General features: G+C 38.2%; 1 protein-coding gene across 3 annotated transcripts in view; it reads right to left on the bottom strand.

Moving 5' to 3' along the window:
* The window catches only part of FAR2 (fatty acyl-CoA reductase 2), a 137,646-nt gene that overhangs the window by 75,579 nt on the left and 44,160 nt on the right, over positions 1–17,907 (bottom strand). The gene's annotated exons all lie outside the window — the stretch shown is intronic.

A 17,907-nucleotide genomic window follows, 5' to 3' on the forward strand; every position in this document is an offset into this window, starting at 1 on the left:
CCAGATAAAGACATTCTTTTATGAGTTTCACTCTAAGATGCTGCAGATGCCAACCAGCGATATCCACACTTCAGGAAAGATTAAGATTTTCTGCCAGAATATGATGGAGAGAAATTGGAATGAATCACTACAAAAATAACCAAATTTTATAGCAAGTTTCTCAAAGTTTTTTGATATCATAATACTTAAAAAATAATAACTTGTTTAAAATTTAAACCTTTAAAGTAAATGTAATCCTGAGAAAGGGTGCCACTTTTCCGAATTAAAAAAAAAAACCAGATATCACCCCAATATTTTAAAACTAAAAATCCTGACTATTTTGTTTCATTTGGAAACAAAACAACCAATATCAAAGTTGGAAATGTAGAACTTTTATAATATTTTCTGAGGAGAATATAAATTAGGTTAGTAAAGGTAATGAGGTTTGAAAAACCCACTCTAAAAGAAAACAAAATAGAAACCAATTTTATTGATCTTAGCAAAGTATAACAATGAAATATACACAGTTTGTGGCTATTATTCTGTCCTAGTGTTAAGTGTAGAACAGGGCAGATGTTAATTTCCCTGGAAAACTAAATGCACCATAAATATTCTTAGGAAAAGACATTTTTTCCTGCAGTCAAGAAAATGCCGCTTTTTCAGATGTTTCCTTGGCTGACACTAGAAGTTCTTATTTCATAGTGTTTTTGAAAAATTGTTTGCTTAATAAAGCAATCTGCCCAGATAAAACTGCCTAGAGACAATCAGTTGTAATATCCCTGTGTAAAAGGTAAAAAAACAAAAAGGATGATGCAGAAAGTCTTGGGGCAAATTCTATAAATACATAGAGTATCTGCTCAATAGAGAATCAATTACGAAAGAATTTCTACTACTTCTTACTCATACTTTAAAATTATCCATTCATTGTTCATCAGCCCTGAGAAAGATGAAAAGGAGAATGCATGTTAATTATCAGGAGTTAAAGAGATAATAAGAAATCACTGTATCGGAGATAATAGATAAACCATTATCCATTTATATTGACAATGTTTTGTTTCAAAGATCCTCATTAAAATGTTTCTATTTTCTTTAATTTAAATTATCTTCTTAAAATTTTCTATTAACTCCTTTTTAATATTGCCAATCAAAATGTCTTCATCTCTTAGCAACTAAGAGGCCAAATCTGTTGACAAACAACAGAAATCAGAATTTATAACAATTACAGCACACAGGGTGCCCTGAAGGAATCTGGGCACTGCCACACTTTAAGGATCTTGCATTCCTCACCAAGATAGAAAAAATAATCTCTTTATAAAGGGGGAAAGTAGTGTTTGCTTTAAATTTTATTTTCTAATCTTATTTTGTAAAGATCTTTTGTAAAGATATTTTGTAAAGTAAAATTAGTTTTCAAAAATAATTCAGTATGTTCTATGTTCTTTCAAATAAGCCGCCTCATCATGCTTTTTGTATGGAGCTCCGCTTGGTTACCTCTGTCGTCTTCCCAGATGGTGCCATTTTTCTCTAAAATAATTTTGTAGTGTTCTGTATCACTATTCAAAATACCTGCTTAGAGGAATTTAGAGGCTCCACCCACTGGCTCCAAGCCAGAATGGGACTAGGACTAAAATGATTTCAAGGTGGAATGAAAAAAAATGTGAAAATTAGACAGATATCCACACTCTCTGAAAAGATGGAAAGAAAATATATCTCTATTCCACAATACTAAATTTAAATGATTTTGGATGGATTAGAATTTCATTTTAGAAGAAACTCACCATCATAAACATGTTTGTGTTCCCACAATAATTTGGAAAATTGTAAATCTTTTTCCAGAGCAAAATTTGCATATGAACTTTTGCCAATTGACACCTTACAGCTACTTTAGTAACGAAGAGCTTATCCCAGTACTTTTTGAACCTTCACCATTAGAAGTGAAAAGAGCAACATTTAAATCCTGAAGACAATTCTCAAATCCTATGCTATTAAATTAATCAATGAAGCAAGTCCAGAGGCTTGTCTATAGGTTTTGAGAATAAGACTTCTAATTCCCCATTCTCCCAATTCCCTTACTCTGAGGCAACTTAACTCATAGAGGAAACCATATAATAAAACCAGAATGATCTCGAACATCTGTTAAATTAGCTAAATAAGGAGGCCATTAGACTGAGGTGGCTTTAAAGGCTTAGTAGCTTACAAAAGCAAAGCAAAACTTCAGCCCTTATTGCCTCAAAGTTAAAAAAGCAAAACCTAAGGACAACCAGTGACAAACAGCCAACTAGGCTTTCTCAAATAATGCAATGGCTTAAGCTATAGCATCAGTTTCCTTGCTCTGCTTCCACCTCTTGTCTATCAAAGTCTTTCCCCTACCCGCCAGTTAAAGGAGGGCTTCTAATCACTTATGCTTTGGTGCTGCCTCATTCTACTTGATTTTTGCTCAAATAAACTCTTAAAAGTCTAATATACCTCAGTTTTTTTTTTAACACTGCTCAGTGTAAATATCATCCAACCTAAGAAATAAGTGAATCACTAACACTGAGACTTACTGTTGCAGAAAATGTCCCACGTGCCATGCAATTATTTTTTCATATAATCCTTACAATAACTACATGAGGTGACAAATAAGGACTCTCATCTCAGGGAGCTTAAGTAACCTGTGCAAGTCTGATAATAGGACAAGAACAGGGATTTGAGCCCAGGAGCTCTGTCTCCAGAGCTTGTTTCCTTCTGCATGAAACTAGTAAGGGGCCCTTGACTACGTATTCTCTAGGGTAAAGCACGTGCATCTTCACCTTCTCACATTATTCAGTTTGGAAATAAGGGAAGCTGCAATTATTTTTGGAGTTGACATAAGGTGAGGTCTTCAGGTACCTGAAAGTGCACGAATGTGACGGTTGCTGAGCAAAGCTGTAATGGCCCCACTCCAGGGAGAGTATGATTGCCTTCATTAACTCTTGCTGCTTATCTTACAATTTCCACCTCAGCATTTGTCCTACATTCCTACTGGGTGGCCAGAAAGGCCAGAGTCCTATGTGAGTTCCTACTGACATTATTATTATAGAGCATTCCAAGAACCCCTCTATCCAATTATCCCACTGGAAAAAATGTATGCTAATTGTTTAGAGTATAACATAACTGGAGCTGTCCTAACAGCCTGAACTTTGACTAACAATAGCAATAACAATCACAACAATAGCTAAGACTTTCTGTGCCAAGCCTTCTGGTAAGGGCTCCACAGGTGTTATCCCATTTCATCCTACAACAAGCCTTTCAGGCAGGCATGATTATTACAGATGAGAAAACTGAGGCTCAAAGAGGGTAAGAAACTCACCCCAAAGTTTTTTATTTACAAAGTTAACTGATTACTTCTTAATTAACATTATTTTTATATCCCTTTCCTTCAAAAAAGAACATGAGGCAACTAAGCACTCAGTTGGTGACCCTTCAGTTAGTCATTACAATCATACGTCTCTCATACTATTGTGCTAACTCCACTTTACAATTTAAGTATACTATTAATATCCTTTTAAAACGCCACTTGAATCTAATAAATCATTACTTTGGTATGTATACAATTTGAACGTGTCCCACAGAGAAGCCAGTTGAAGCAAAAATGTTGGTGAAATGTTTATAGAATGAAGGCCCCAGTCCAATTCCCCCATACTCAGCAGAGTAGAACAAGCAGCCTTTTGAGTACTTTGGAGTTGCTTATTTAATGAAAACACACACACACACACACACACACACACATCTATTGTCAGGCATGAGCTGGAATGAATAACCTCGGCTCTGAGTCTGCAAATTAAATTTTTTAAAATGATTTTTTCCAGGCAAATTCAATAAAGTGATCAAATGCACCTGAAATATCATATTCCTTCCTGGAGCTCTCAAGTTCCCTGCTACTGTAATTTATGTTCGAAGCCCATATGAAAGCTCTTAGACTATAAACCTGCACCAGATGCGCCAAAGTGACACTTGGTAATGCACACACTCAGGCCAGAATTGAATTTCAGAGACTGGGAAAGCCATCCCCACCCCCATCCACCCATTCCCAGCCTCCACAAAAAGTTCAGCATTTCACGCCATGCAGTCATAGTGAAAAGCAATTTTTCTTCATTCAAACGCTTAAATGACTTGCAACAATTATTTGACTCGTATTTCACAGCTCCAGGTGAACCAAGCACTCAAGTTTAAGCAATGTAGAACATTGCAGACTTATTGATTCTACCTCACAGGAAATTAGCCATTGATTTCTCAGGATAAATGAGTTCTGATGAGCTAGAATGGAGACCACAGAAAAGTGAAAATGAAATAAAAGAACCAGTCTGTCACCACAAGACTCATTTAGCTTGTCACTCCTACCAATAACTTTAGCAACATCTGGGACTTCGTTCATTTCTTGTTTTCCTCTTACCTTTTTGTCTTATTTCTCTGGCTTCAGGTTTCTCTAGGACAAGAAGGTATGAGTAAGGGTTGAGCAGGAAATGTGGCAGAAGAATTTAAATCAGGTCTAAAGAGCAATGGTAGATTTCAGGGGAGATCTAAAACCTCAGGAGAGAAAGGTTCCTTGCACTGTTATATCCATGTGCCTGAGGTCCAGCTCACCCCAAGCAGACACTGGAAGACTCCGTGGGCTGGGCTCCCATGGACAGCTGCAATCACCTGTGTATTTTGAAATGCAGAAAATGCCTTCTTGTCCTAAAATGTGGCCATTGCAGCCCTCGGTGTGCCAGAGTTTGAGAAGCATAAATTTGATTATCTCACTGATAATCAGGAACTGAATATCATCTAGATATTTATTCAGTCATCGTTCATCCAACAATAAAAATTACCAGTGACCTGCTATCTTAAGCACTGCACTAGGTGGTAGACAGAAAGTGTTCTGAATGTGAAGAATGCACCAAAATACATGGACTTCCACAAATATATACCCTTCCACTGCCCCTTCACCCAACTCCCAGCTCTCTGTGTTTGCTTGGGGAAAGAGAGGGCAAGAGATTTCACAGGAGCAGGAACGCACAGAGGTTAAGAGCACCATCTCAAATGTTATGTTGCTTAGGTTCCAATCGCAACCCTGACATATTTTAATTAAGTAACTTTGGACATGTTTTGTAACTGCTTCAGTTTCTCTGCCTGCAGTCCTGGGATGAGGATAATAATAGTACTTACCTCAGAAGATTGCAGTGAGGGTTTGCCTGATTAATTTACTTAAATATTCCAGGGTAGTGCCTGGCAAATAGCACAATGTAAATATTACAAATATTCTCATCATCCTCTGAGGTTGATCAGATTTCCTATATTTCATTTGGAACAAATTGTCAGTGTGTGGGCAGCTGTGCTAAAAGATTTTGTGCTAATGAAGACACTGGTTCCACTCATCTATAATAGCATTATGAATGATAATGGAGCTTATTTTCCAGAGATATAAAAGGACTAGCACAGTATCTGTAGCATTCTAAATTGGGCCTTATTAGTGGGTAAATCCAAATGTAGAAAGGTTATTGTCACATAGACTCCCTCCTTGACCAAGCCTGACTAAAGTCAGGCTCCTCTGAGCCCTCTTCTTGACCAGGTCTCGACCTTGACCTGCTGAACCCAGTTTTAGAAAAGAATTCTGCTTAGCCAGTTTATTGAGAGTCCTCCCCACTCTTTTTTTTTTTTTTTGCGGTACGCGGGCCTCTCACTGCCGTGGCCTCTCCCGTTGCGGAGCACAGGCTCCGGACGTGCAGGCTCAGCGGCCATGGCTCACGGGCCCAGCCACTCCGCGGCATGTGGGATCCTCCCGGACCCGGGCACGAACCCGCGCCCTCTGCATCAGCAGGCGGACTCCCAACCACTGTGCCACCAGGGAAGCCCCTCCCCACTCTTGAGATCCAATCAAGCTCCTTTTCCTCCACCTTGGTATCTACCTAAGTTCCCTTCCTCATCCCCACCTTAATATCTTAACAAGCTCCTCTTAGTAATTTGTCATCCTCTCCCTCATCCTGTCGCCAGCTATGAAGTCCTACTCATCCCAGTTTGTACTTGGAGTTGAGTTCAACCTCTCTCCCCTACTGCAAGACTCTGGAATAAAGTCTTCCTCGCCATTTTTAACAAGTGTCGGGATAACTTCTCTTTAACAATGGAAACAATGAAATATCACTATGGTTGAATTATGATTCAGTCTCTACCCAGGACAATGGGGAAAAGTTCAAATAGATTAAAAGAGTTTATGATGATCAGAGACAGGTTTTCTTATGACAGTTGGGTGATGAAGGTGAAGAGGGTCAGATAATAAAAGCAAACATAGAAAACCTAAAATACTTCCCTGGGTGTCATCTCTAGTTTTTTTTCCCCCCATTTGAAATAAAAGGTTACTACTCACGTTGATCCTAAAACAAACTCATTTTCTAATATTGGTGGTAACAGTAATGACGTATCATTCTTTATACCAAATAAAGACAGACATATACAGACATATCATTCTTTTTACATACCTTCTAGCCTGACCTTAGAGGTAGACAGGGGAGAAAACTGGCTGGAGGTAGACCATGCAGCAGAAACAAAGTGTCTAAAATAATTTCATAGAGTGGAAAGCCAAAATAAGTAAATAAAGTAGAAGGGGTATTTAGGGCAGTTAAATTTCGGCTCAGCTTGAATATATTTTGAAGAGATGGAATTAATAAGTAGTTAGGATATTTGCATTTTTCTAATTGAAAACAGTCACTTAGTGTTCAAAATATATCAGTCAGTCTCCAGAAATCCTAATTAGGAGATAGGGACAGAGGTTAAAGAAAGGAAATACTGATGCATGGAGAAAAAAATGTGCACTTAACTAGTCATAAATGATTTTTTACTTTTTTAATAGGTAAATCACCATTTTCCTGAAGGAAGTACTAATAAATAGTAAAAAGTCCTTGATTTTAAGTTCAAGTTGTAGAGTTCTCCATATTAATGTCAAAGTTATCCATTAGATGAATAGAGAAATATAGCAAGTCATTTATGAGAACAAACTCTATCTCCCTTTAGGATTACTGCAAATTAAAAATCTTCCCTGTATGCTCAAAGAAATTTACCCATAGGATTCCTACTGCTTTCAATTTATGGGAAGAAACTAGTCTAAGCTTTCCACTGTATTCCCCAACAGAATACTGCTCTTGATCTAACCCTATCCCTGACATCCATTACCAAGGATAATCTAATAGAGAAAGGGAGAAAGTAAGGGAGACCTTTAAAGAAAAATTGCCAAGGCCAGAGTCCATTAAAATCTAACCTTGAATGTTAAAGAAGAGCCCTGGGTTCTAGCCCCAGCTCTGTTTCCAGTTAGCACTGTAACCTCACTGAGCACAGTTTGCTCATTTGTAATGTGCAGGCATGATGATCTCTAAGTGCCCATCTAGCTCTAAAACTCTCTTGATTTGTAATGAGTAGTAAGTACCATAATAATAAATGATTTGATCCTAAACATTTCAGACTTCTAGGTTTCTAAATCTGGCTTGAATGTTTAACCCCCCAAAAGGAAAAAGAAGTTTTCTGTATCTGAATGATAAGAAACACTAAAGCTTTTAGGAAAAAGGGAACCAAATGATGCTATTATATTCCTCCCTGGGGTCTTTTGAAAATTAAAGGGCTGATATCTGCACTACAGATACAAGCATTTGTAGAATTATTTATATCTCTGTAAATAACCCAATTTCAAATTTTAAGGATTTAAATAGGTCTAAACTTTTATTATTTGTCCTCTTTTCTTTCTTGTCTACATAGCGGCAACATATACATTACAAATTATTTTCAAGAAAAGATTTTCTCATATCCATGGTGTGAGCTAATTTACAGGTTATGGAGGTACTCTTCTAGGTGCTGAGGTACGCAGTGAACTACACAAATTCCCTGTTTTTGTGGAGCATACTTTCCATCAAAATTGTCTTGTTTTAGTAATATTAGTAGTGCACGATTATAGAAAAATATGAAGAAGAAAGTAAATGCCACATAAGTTACAATGTTTGGTGTTGTCCCATTTGCTTCAGGCAATTTTTTTCCAAGAGAGGTTGTAACGATTTACAGTCCCAACTGCCATGTAGTTTTTACTTTACATAACAAACTCTTATTTAGAATTTACTCTGTGCCAGATACTATTCTAAGTGATTTATAATATTAACTCATTTAATTCTCATATAAGCCCTATAAGGTAGGAAATAGTACCCATCTTGGATATAAATTCATTGCTTCTGAGGAGTCAGTTGTTATTCTTACTGTGGTTTTCCTGAATGTAACTTTTCCCCCTTCTGGCTGCTTTTTAACATTTTTCTCTTTACCTTTGTTTTACAGAAATTTTCTAGATGTCTTTTTTTTTTTGTCGGTATGCGGGTCTCTCTCACTGTTGTGGCCTCTCCCGTTGCGGAGCACAGGCTCCGGACGCGCAGGCTCAGCGGCCATGGCTCACGGGCCCAGCCGCTCCGCGGCATGTGGGATCTTCCCGGACCGGGGCACGAACCCGTGTCCCCTGCATCGGCAGGCGGACTCTCAACCACTGCGCCACCAGGGAAGCCCTAGATGTCGTTATTTTTTATTAATCCTTCTTGGGGATCTGAAAATAGATGAGGGCTGGACACAAATTTGGGGGTCAGCTGCATGTGGAATAGAATAAACAGATAACTTTGCAAGTGACAGTAAAGAAGACATAAGACAAGAAAGCACCTGAGTAAATCTACGTATAAAAGACAAAAAATGGGTCAGAGAAAAAGCAGCTAGAAAAGTAAAATAGAAACAAAGAGTAGAGGTCACAGTCAGAACCTGGGTTTCTGATAAGTCTTAGTTCTCCTATTTCAATGGATCAAGCAGCAGGGCTCAAGTCCCCACATCACTGAGGTTTGGGCAAAAGACTGCCCTGTCTAGCCTGCAGCTATTCAGTGCTTCGGCAGAAACTGAAGCATCCGGCACAGGTCACCACAAGTGCCCATAGTCTTTAAACTTCAATTCAGAGGAAGAAGCATAGGAGGAGGATTTCAGTTGCTTCCAGGATATGTGTGTGTGTGTATGTGTGTGTTTTCCCCTATGTACATCATAAACCTGTCCAAAGCTCTTGTTCATCCCAAAAATGCTAAGCTTCTAGCCAGTTTTGAGGCAATACATTTAATGCTAAAACACAAACTTACTTAAAATTGTCTTTTAAGTTATATGTATAAGCAGGGATTTATGGTTAATGTGCTGTGTTCAAGTTTCTGAATAATTCATTCAGTGGTATAAAATTTATCTTCTCTTAAGAGCCAATAGAATTTTATTTGCAAAGAATCTTATTAAATGCTAGCTGGAAACTAACCATTTCCTTCACATTAGGTGGCTTTCTTAAAAGAAAATCTCTAGCTAGCGAGCTAGCTAGCTATCATCCGCATCTGTGTTATTCAGGAAGTACCAGTGCAGAGTCCCCTTATCCTAGGTAAACAGGATGAGGGCACAGTGTGGTTACTCTGTTGGGGACGCTAGCTTTGCTGCCTCAGGGGTGCCTCCTGCTGGCTGCTACTCAGGGGAATCCCACACAGCAGTACTTCTGTATGAATCACCACATCCCAATAGCGACAGCCGGAATCCTGTATCTGAGAGAATGAGAAAGTGGTGAAGTGTTAGCACGTATATACACTTAATTTCTCTCAAACTTAAGCTTCCAAGCAGGGAGTGGAAGTGGGAAGCGAGGAGTTATGTGATACAGAGGAATTCTAACATCCTTCTCCAGCTGTGAAAGTCAGGTGTTGAAGCTAAATATACCCCGTTATCCTAGGCCAAATATGTTTCCAAAGTTCCTTGGCCTGGCACACAAGGTTATTTAAAAATCAGATGAAACCTGACTTTTCTGCCTTCTCTCTTTTTTCTCCTCTTACACGACTTTTTTTTATTGCAACCAAACAAGCCTTGTTTCTTCAAACTTCTTTTCCTTCTCATAGCACCCTCACTCCTCTTTCACACCTGTCCTGGATCTCTCACTTGGCCTTCTTTAAAAACCTCTCCAAATGGCCCTCACATCCAGGAAAGGTTGGGAGCCTCCCCAGACGGCCTTCCTGACCAGGAAAGGTTGAGAACTACTGGCCTATTCAAGGCCCAAATCAAATCTGACTTCATCTATGAACCTGCTCAGGCTACTCTGGGATCCAGGCACATCTCCTCCCTCTACCGATCCCCTCAGCTACAGTTTATGTCAGTCCTTTGCACATAATAATTAATTCCCTTATGTCATTTCATGTTACGATCTTCTTTTATTCTTATTTAGCATTTTTACAGTTCTCTCCCTTCCTTAAAGGTCTGTGTGTCTTAATCCCTCAATTAGAGGTGGAAACAAAGAGAGTTGAATCCCACTGTATTTTCCATTTAGTTAGGGGTCAAGAAATATGTTGACTGCCTGAAAGGGGTCAAAGACACCAAAGCAAGGCCAAACCATTATTTAATCCGTGCAGCCAAAGACGAGTTTTGCAGGAGAGCTGTGTGCCCCGCAGTGCCATGCGGTTGGTGCAGCTCTCAGGGTCTGAGCCCTCATGCCAAGTTGAATACAAACCAATGTTTATGACATTCAGCACAGTTTCTCAATCAGTCTTAGTTCTGATGAGGCAAGAATCTGTGTTAGGTAAACTTAGGTGTCACTTTTTGAATATAGTGTCTTAATGCTCCGAGTCTCATTCCTTATAGGAACGCTGCGGCAATCTGCAAGAGTTCAAGTAAGCTGTAAAAGTTCCTGGGATCCAAGACTCAACCGTGATGAAAGAAAAACCCTTGGTCCAATTCTGCACAAGGGTGAGGACTGCTGGATCCTTTGGTGATTCTCCCCTAGTTCTTGGGAAACAAGTCAGGCAAACAGGTGGTGTGGGACTGTTCTCATTGGGTAAGAATGTGCTTTCATAAATCATGCTTCCCAGTGATGCCAGGTATCAAAGTGGAAATTTAAAGGAAGCACCGTACAAGAAACTGCATCTTTATTAAGCTTCTACTTCCAGAAGATGCTATCATTAAGATACCATCCCTGGGCTCTAATCAAAGCAAAGAGAACTGAGTTTTTTTCAAATAAGCTTTTCATAATGGACATTTAGTAGCCACAAGTCAGAAAAATAAAAGACAGTTTTTTAAAAGACAAATCAAAATAAGAATCAGTAAGTTCTAGAACTCTAACTCTCTACTTACAGCCTCCTTGAATGTTCAGCTATGTGGCATAGCTGTTATTTCCTAGAGACTGAGGTTTATAAGAATTTCACGGGTCTCTGAGACCCTTTTAGGCCTAACGATGCCTTGTGTTCTCCCCTCTATGTGAGACCCTTTGCATTTGGCCAGTATCATTATTTCATTCAGATTTAAAGAATCATATGGGGCTTTTTCTCCATTTCCTTGGCCTCCTTTTTTTCAGAGCCTGCTCTGTAGCTTTCGGCATCACTTGGCTATTCTTTCTCTACATACCTACCAAAATAGTAAGAGTTTAAAATATGGCATAGATTTTAGTGTCCATATTTCATTCATCTTTTTTTTTTTCTCATCTAGTCATTCAGTAAACACTATGAAGTAGAAACTTTGTGCCTTCAGATCAACAGAATAGGTTGGGCAAAGGTTTGAATAACACATCAGTACACTGAAAATGACCAGGCCTGTTCTTTGCTGAGATCAGAGAAAATAAAAATTCATTCCAATTTTACAGATCTCTCTCCACTACCCCTGAAAATATGTGTAATGATTCAGGTCTAGTAGGGGACCAACGAACAACATTTCCTGAACGTAGTAAATTACATAAACTTTTACTACCACGCCCAATCACAGGTACATGGGATGATTGTCAAAGCCTGAAAGAATGAATACTTCCAAACAGTAGGTTTCACTGTATAACCATAATTCAATGGAGAGCCTCAAATTTCTCCATGAAAGCAATAATATAACAAATATTTATGATTATTACAATATCATAAAGGAGTCATCAGTAGGATTCTGTAAATAAAAAAAGATCTTGGGACTTCCCTGGTAGTCCAGTGGTTAAGACTCCACGCTCCCAATGCAGGGGGCCTGGGTTCGATCCCTGGTCGGGGAACTAGATCCCACATGCAGCAACGAAACTCCCAAGTGCTGCAACTAAGACCTGGTGCAGCCAAATAAATAAATATTTTTAAAAAAAAGAAAACAGGAAAAAAGGTCTTGTGAAAGCCTGTGGCAGCTGTGTAGCTACATAAGCTCACCTCATGGCCTTTGCACAGGTTGCTCCCTCTGTGGAGAACACAGTTCACAAAGCTGGTTCCTGCTTTACCCTTCAGGTGTCAGATTAGATGCCACATGCCCAGAAAAGCCCTCTTGAACACCCCACATATAGTAAATGAGTCTTTATTTTTTCTTCTCTCGGATTCATGTAAATTTCCTTCATAAACTTATGACAATTTTTAATTGTATCATTTTGTATATACTTTTGTCATGTATCCCATTAGAATATCAGGTCCACGGTGAGCAGGGACCATTTCTTCATTGTCTCTCCAGTGCCAGCCTAGCCCTGGCTTAGAGGAGATACTTAGGAAAAAAACTAGGGGAAAAAGTGAATGACCTGCTCTTATATGAAGAACAAATTCATTTCTTCTTTTACAAACGTTTATGTTTCTCATTTGCTGCTATGCCCATAAAACAAACTGCTGTGAGATGACTGTGCTGTTTGTCAAGTCATTGATTACAAAATCAGGATGGACTTTACCACTTTAGATCCTACTGAAAGATTACATTTACCTCTGACATATTTTCTATCTAACTGTAAGTCTTCTGAAATTTGTAACGTGCTGGTGGTGATCAAGGCCCCACCCATTTAGAACCTTCATTCCTGCACTGACACAAACAGTTTTCATGAAGGTAAAACAGTACTATGGGAATTGAAATGGCTTTAATAACTTCAGAGGTGGATGGTCATATAAACCTAATACAATTGCCATGACTTAGAGACTTTCCTGGGGCCCAAGCATAAGTATGGAGACCCTTCCCACTAACAAAGATTAACACTAAGAGCTTAACACTTCAGTGACTCTCCCATGGGAACCTAAAAACTAAGGTAACTTCTCACCTAGGTAATAATTCTTTGCAAAGGAGGGTAGACGTAGAGCATAAATATACACCATAAATTTCCTGAAAAAATGATAAAGACATACTAGGGGATTTTAACACCCCACATACACCAATGGACAGATCATCCAAAATGAAAATAAATAAGGAAACACAAGCTTTAAATGATACATTAAACAAGATGGACTTAATTGATATTTATAGGACATTCCATCCAAAAACAGCAGATTACACTTTCTTTACAAGCGCTCATGGAACATTCTCCAGGATAGATCATATCTTGGGTCACAAATCAAGCCTTGGTAAATTTAAGAAAATTGAAATCGTATCAAGTATCTTTTGCAACCACAACACTATGAGACTAGATATCAATTACAGGAAAAAGTCTGTAAAATATACAAACACATGGAGGCTAAACAATGCACTACTAAATAACCAAGAGATCACTGAAGAAATCAAAGAGGAGTCAAAAATCACCTAGAAAAAAATGAAAAGAAGACAACCCCAAACCTATGGGGTGCAGCAAAAACAGTTCTAAGAGGGAAGTTTATAGCAATACAATCCTACCTCAAGAAACATGAAACATCTCAAATAAACAACCTAACCTTACACCTAAAGCAATTAGAGAAAGAAGAACAAAAAAACCCCAAAATTAGCAGAAGGAAAGAAATCATAAAGATCAGATCAGAAATAAATGAAAAAGAAATGAAGGAAACAGCAGCAAAGATCAATAAAACTAAAAGCTGGTTCTTTGAGAAGATAAACAAAATTGATAAACCATTAGCCAGACTCATCAAGAAAAACATGGAGAAGACTCAAATCAATAGAATTAGAAAGACAAAGGAGAGGTAACAACTGACACTACAGAAATACAGAGGATCATGAGAGATTACTACAAGCAACTATATGCCAATGAAAAGGACAACCTGGAAGAAATGGACAAATTCTTAGAAAAGCACAACCTTCCAAGACTGAACTAGGAAGAAATAGAAAATATAAACAGACCAATCATAAGTGTTTAAATTGAGACTGTGATGAAATATCTTCCAACAAACAAAACCCCAGGACCAGATGGCTTCACAGGCAAATTCTACCAAACATTTAGAGAAGAGCTAACACCTATCCTTCTCAAACTCTTCCAAAATATAGCAGAGGCAGGAACACTCCCAAACTCAATCTATGAGGCCACCATCACCCTGATACCAAAACCAGACAAGGATGTCACAAAGAAAGAAAACTACAGGCCAATCTCACTGATGAACATAGATGCAAAAATCCATAACAAAATGCTAGCAAACAGAATCCAACAGCACATTAAAAGGGTGATACACCATGATCAAGTGGGGTTTATCCCAGGAATGCAAGGATTCTTCAATATACACAAATCAAAGTGATACACCATGTTAACAAATTGAAGGAGAAAAACGATATGATCATCTCAATAGATGCAGAAAAAAACTTTTAAGAAAATTCAACATCCATTTATGATAAAGACCCTCCAGAAAGTAGGCATAGAGGGAACTTTCCTCAACATAATAAAGGACATATATGACAATCCCACAGCCAACATCGTTCTCAGTGGTGAAAAACTGAAACCATTTCCTCTAACATCAGGAAAAAGATAAGGTTGTCCACTCTTGCCACTATTATTCAACATAGTTTTGGAAGTTTTAGCCACAGCAATCAGAGAAGAAAAGGAAAGAAAATGAATCCAAATTGGAATAGAAGAAGTAAAGCTGTCACTGAAGATGACATGATACTATACATAGAGAATCCTAAAGATGCTACCAGAAAAGTACTAGAGCTAATCAATGAATTTGGTAAAGTAGCAGGATACAAAATTAATGCACAGAAATCCCTTGCATTCCTATACACTCATGATGAAAAATCTGAAAGAGAAATTAAGGAAACACTCCCATTTACCAATGCAACAAAAAGAATAAAATACCTAGGAATAAACCTACCTAAGGAGACAAAAGACTCATATGTAGAAAACTATAAGGAACTGATGAAAGAAATTAAACATGATACAAACAGAAGGAGAGTTATACCATGTTCCTGGAGTGGAAGAATCAACATTGTGAAAATGACTATACTAAAAGCAATCTACACATTCAATGCAATCCCTTTCAAACTACCACTGGCATTTTTCACAGAACTAGAAAAAAAAATTTCACAATTTGTTTGGAAATGCAAAAGACCCCAAATAGCCAAAGCAATCTTGAGAAAGAAAAACGGAGCTGGAGAAATCAGGCTCCCTGACTTCAGACTATACTACAAAGCTACAGTAATCGAGACAGTATGGTACTGGCACAAAAACAGAAATATAGATCAATGGAACAGGATAGAAAGCCCAGAGATAAACCCAGGCACATATCATCACCTAAGTTTTGATAAATGAGGCAGGAATATACAATGGAGAAAAGACAGCCTGTTCAATAAGTGGTGCTGGGAAAACTGGACAGCTACATGTAAAATAATGAAATTAGAACACTCTGTAACACCATACACAAAAATAAACTCAAAATGGATTAAAGACTTAAATGTAAGGCCAGACACTATAAAACTCTTAGAGGAAAACATAGGCAGAACATTCTATGACATAAATCACATCACAGCCCGATCTTTTTTGACCCACCTCCTAGAGAAATGGAAATAAAAACAAAAATAAACAAATGGGAGCTAATGAAATTTAAAAGCTTTTGCACAGCATAGGAAAACATAAACAAGAAGAAAAGACAACCCTCAGAATGGGAGAAAATATTTGCAAATGAAGCAACTGACAAATTATTAATCTCCAAAATTTACAAGCAGCTCATGCAGCTCAATATCAAAAAAACAAACCACCCAATCCAAAAATGGGCCAAAGACCTAAATAGACATTTCTCCAAAGAAGATATACAGATTGCCAACGAACACATGAAAGGATGCTCAACATCACTAATCATTAGAGAAATGCAAATCAAAACTACAATGAGGTATCACCTTACACCAGTCAGAATGGCCATTATCAAAAAATCTACACACATAAATGCTGGAGAGGGTGTGGAGAAAGGGGAACCCTCTTGCACTGTTGGTGGGAATGTAAATTGATACAGCCACTATGGAGAACAGTATGGAGGTTCCTTAAAAAACTAAAAATAGGGCTTCCCTGGTGGCGCATTGGTTGAGAGTCTGCCTGCCGATTCAGGGGACATGGGTTCGTGCCCCGGTCCAGGAAGATCCCACAGGCTGTGGAGCAGTTGGGTCTATGAGCCATAGCTGCTGAGCCTGCGCGTCCGGAGCCTGTGCTCTGCAATGGGAGAGGCCACAACAGTGAGAGGCCCGCGTACTGCAAAAAAAAAAAAAAAAAAAAAAAAAAAAAAACTAAAAAAAACACTAAAAATAGAACTGCCATGTGATCCAGCAATCCCACTACTGGGTATATGCCCTGAGAAAACCATGATTCAAAAATAGTCATTTACCACAATGTTCATTGCAGTTCTATTTACAATAGCCAGGACATGGAAGCAACTTAAGTGTCCATCAACAGATGAATGGATTAAGAAGATGTGGCACTTATATACAATGGAATATTACTCGGCCATAAAAGAAAATGAAATTGAGTTATTTGTAGTGAGGTCGATGGACCTAGAGCCTGTCATACAGAGTGAAGTAAGGCTAACACATATATATGGAATCTAAAAAAACCCAAAAACCCCAAAACATGGTTCTGAAGAACCAGGGGCGGGACAGGAATAAAGACGCAGATGTAGAGAATGGACTTGAGGACACGGGTAGTGGGAGGGGTAAGCTGGACGAACTGAGAGAGTGTCATGGACATATGCACACTACCAAATGTAAAATAGATAGCTATTGGGAAGCAGCTGCATAGCACAAGGAGATCAGCTCGGTGCTTTGTGAGGGGTGGGATACGTAGAGGGGTGGGATACGGAGGTGGGAGGGACACGCAGTGGGGAGGAGATATGGGGATGTATGTATATGTATAGCTGATTCACTTTGTTATAAAGCAGAAACTAACACACAATTGTAAAGTAATTATACTCCAATAAAAATGTTTAAAAAAATGATAAAGGCAAAACAATTGCCCTCTGGTGCAAGAGTTACTATGTTTTCATTTTTTGTTTGTGTGGTTTAAAGAGGAGATTCCTGGCTTGTTAGAATGTCACACAAACCAAAGACCACAGCTTTATACCAAAACTTGAACAAAATTAAATTTTGTTATATGTTTCGCTTCTCTGTAGAATACTAAATATCACATATCAGTTCTTTCTTCAAAAGTCATCTTTAAAATGAATTGCAAAATCATTTATACTATCTTGTCTCCATGAATTCTCATTGTCTAATGTATAATTTAACCAAAAGAGCATCCATCTTCTGGAAAAATATTACTGAGATTTATTTCTTTTATGCCTCTCAGCTTTTCCATGAAGATATATCTAGAATGGATTTGGGATCACTGTTCCACTAGAAAGTTACTGATAGCTCCTGCCAGAACTTGTTTTTTGATGGTAAGGAAATAAATGCAACTCTCAAGTTCTTAAAATACTATGTGACCACCAAAATATTCATCAGCTAAACAAATAAATGTTCATTTGAGAATACAAATAGTTTCCTGAAGGGTCTCGAAGGTTCTGTCATTATCTTCTGAGTACACCAAAATGACCATCCTTATTTTACTTGGATAAAAAATGTAACCATGTGGTGATTTTCAGAAGGCATCAAGTAGTAGAATTTGGACCAGAGAAGCCTGAGTTTGCATTTTGATTCTAGCATTTGCCTTCTCTTACCCTTATTTTCCTCATTTGTAAAATGACAATGATAACATAGGATTAGTGGAGATTTATTAAGGTAGTGAATATAAAATACTTGGAACACTAAAGATGATGATTGGAA

Source organism: Tursiops truncatus, chromosome 11 (genome assembly GCF_011762595.2).
Source record: "Tursiops truncatus isolate mTurTru1 chromosome 11, mTurTru1.mat.Y, whole genome shotgun sequence".
NCBI lineage: Eukaryota > Metazoa > Chordata > Mammalia > Artiodactyla > Delphinidae > Tursiops > Tursiops truncatus.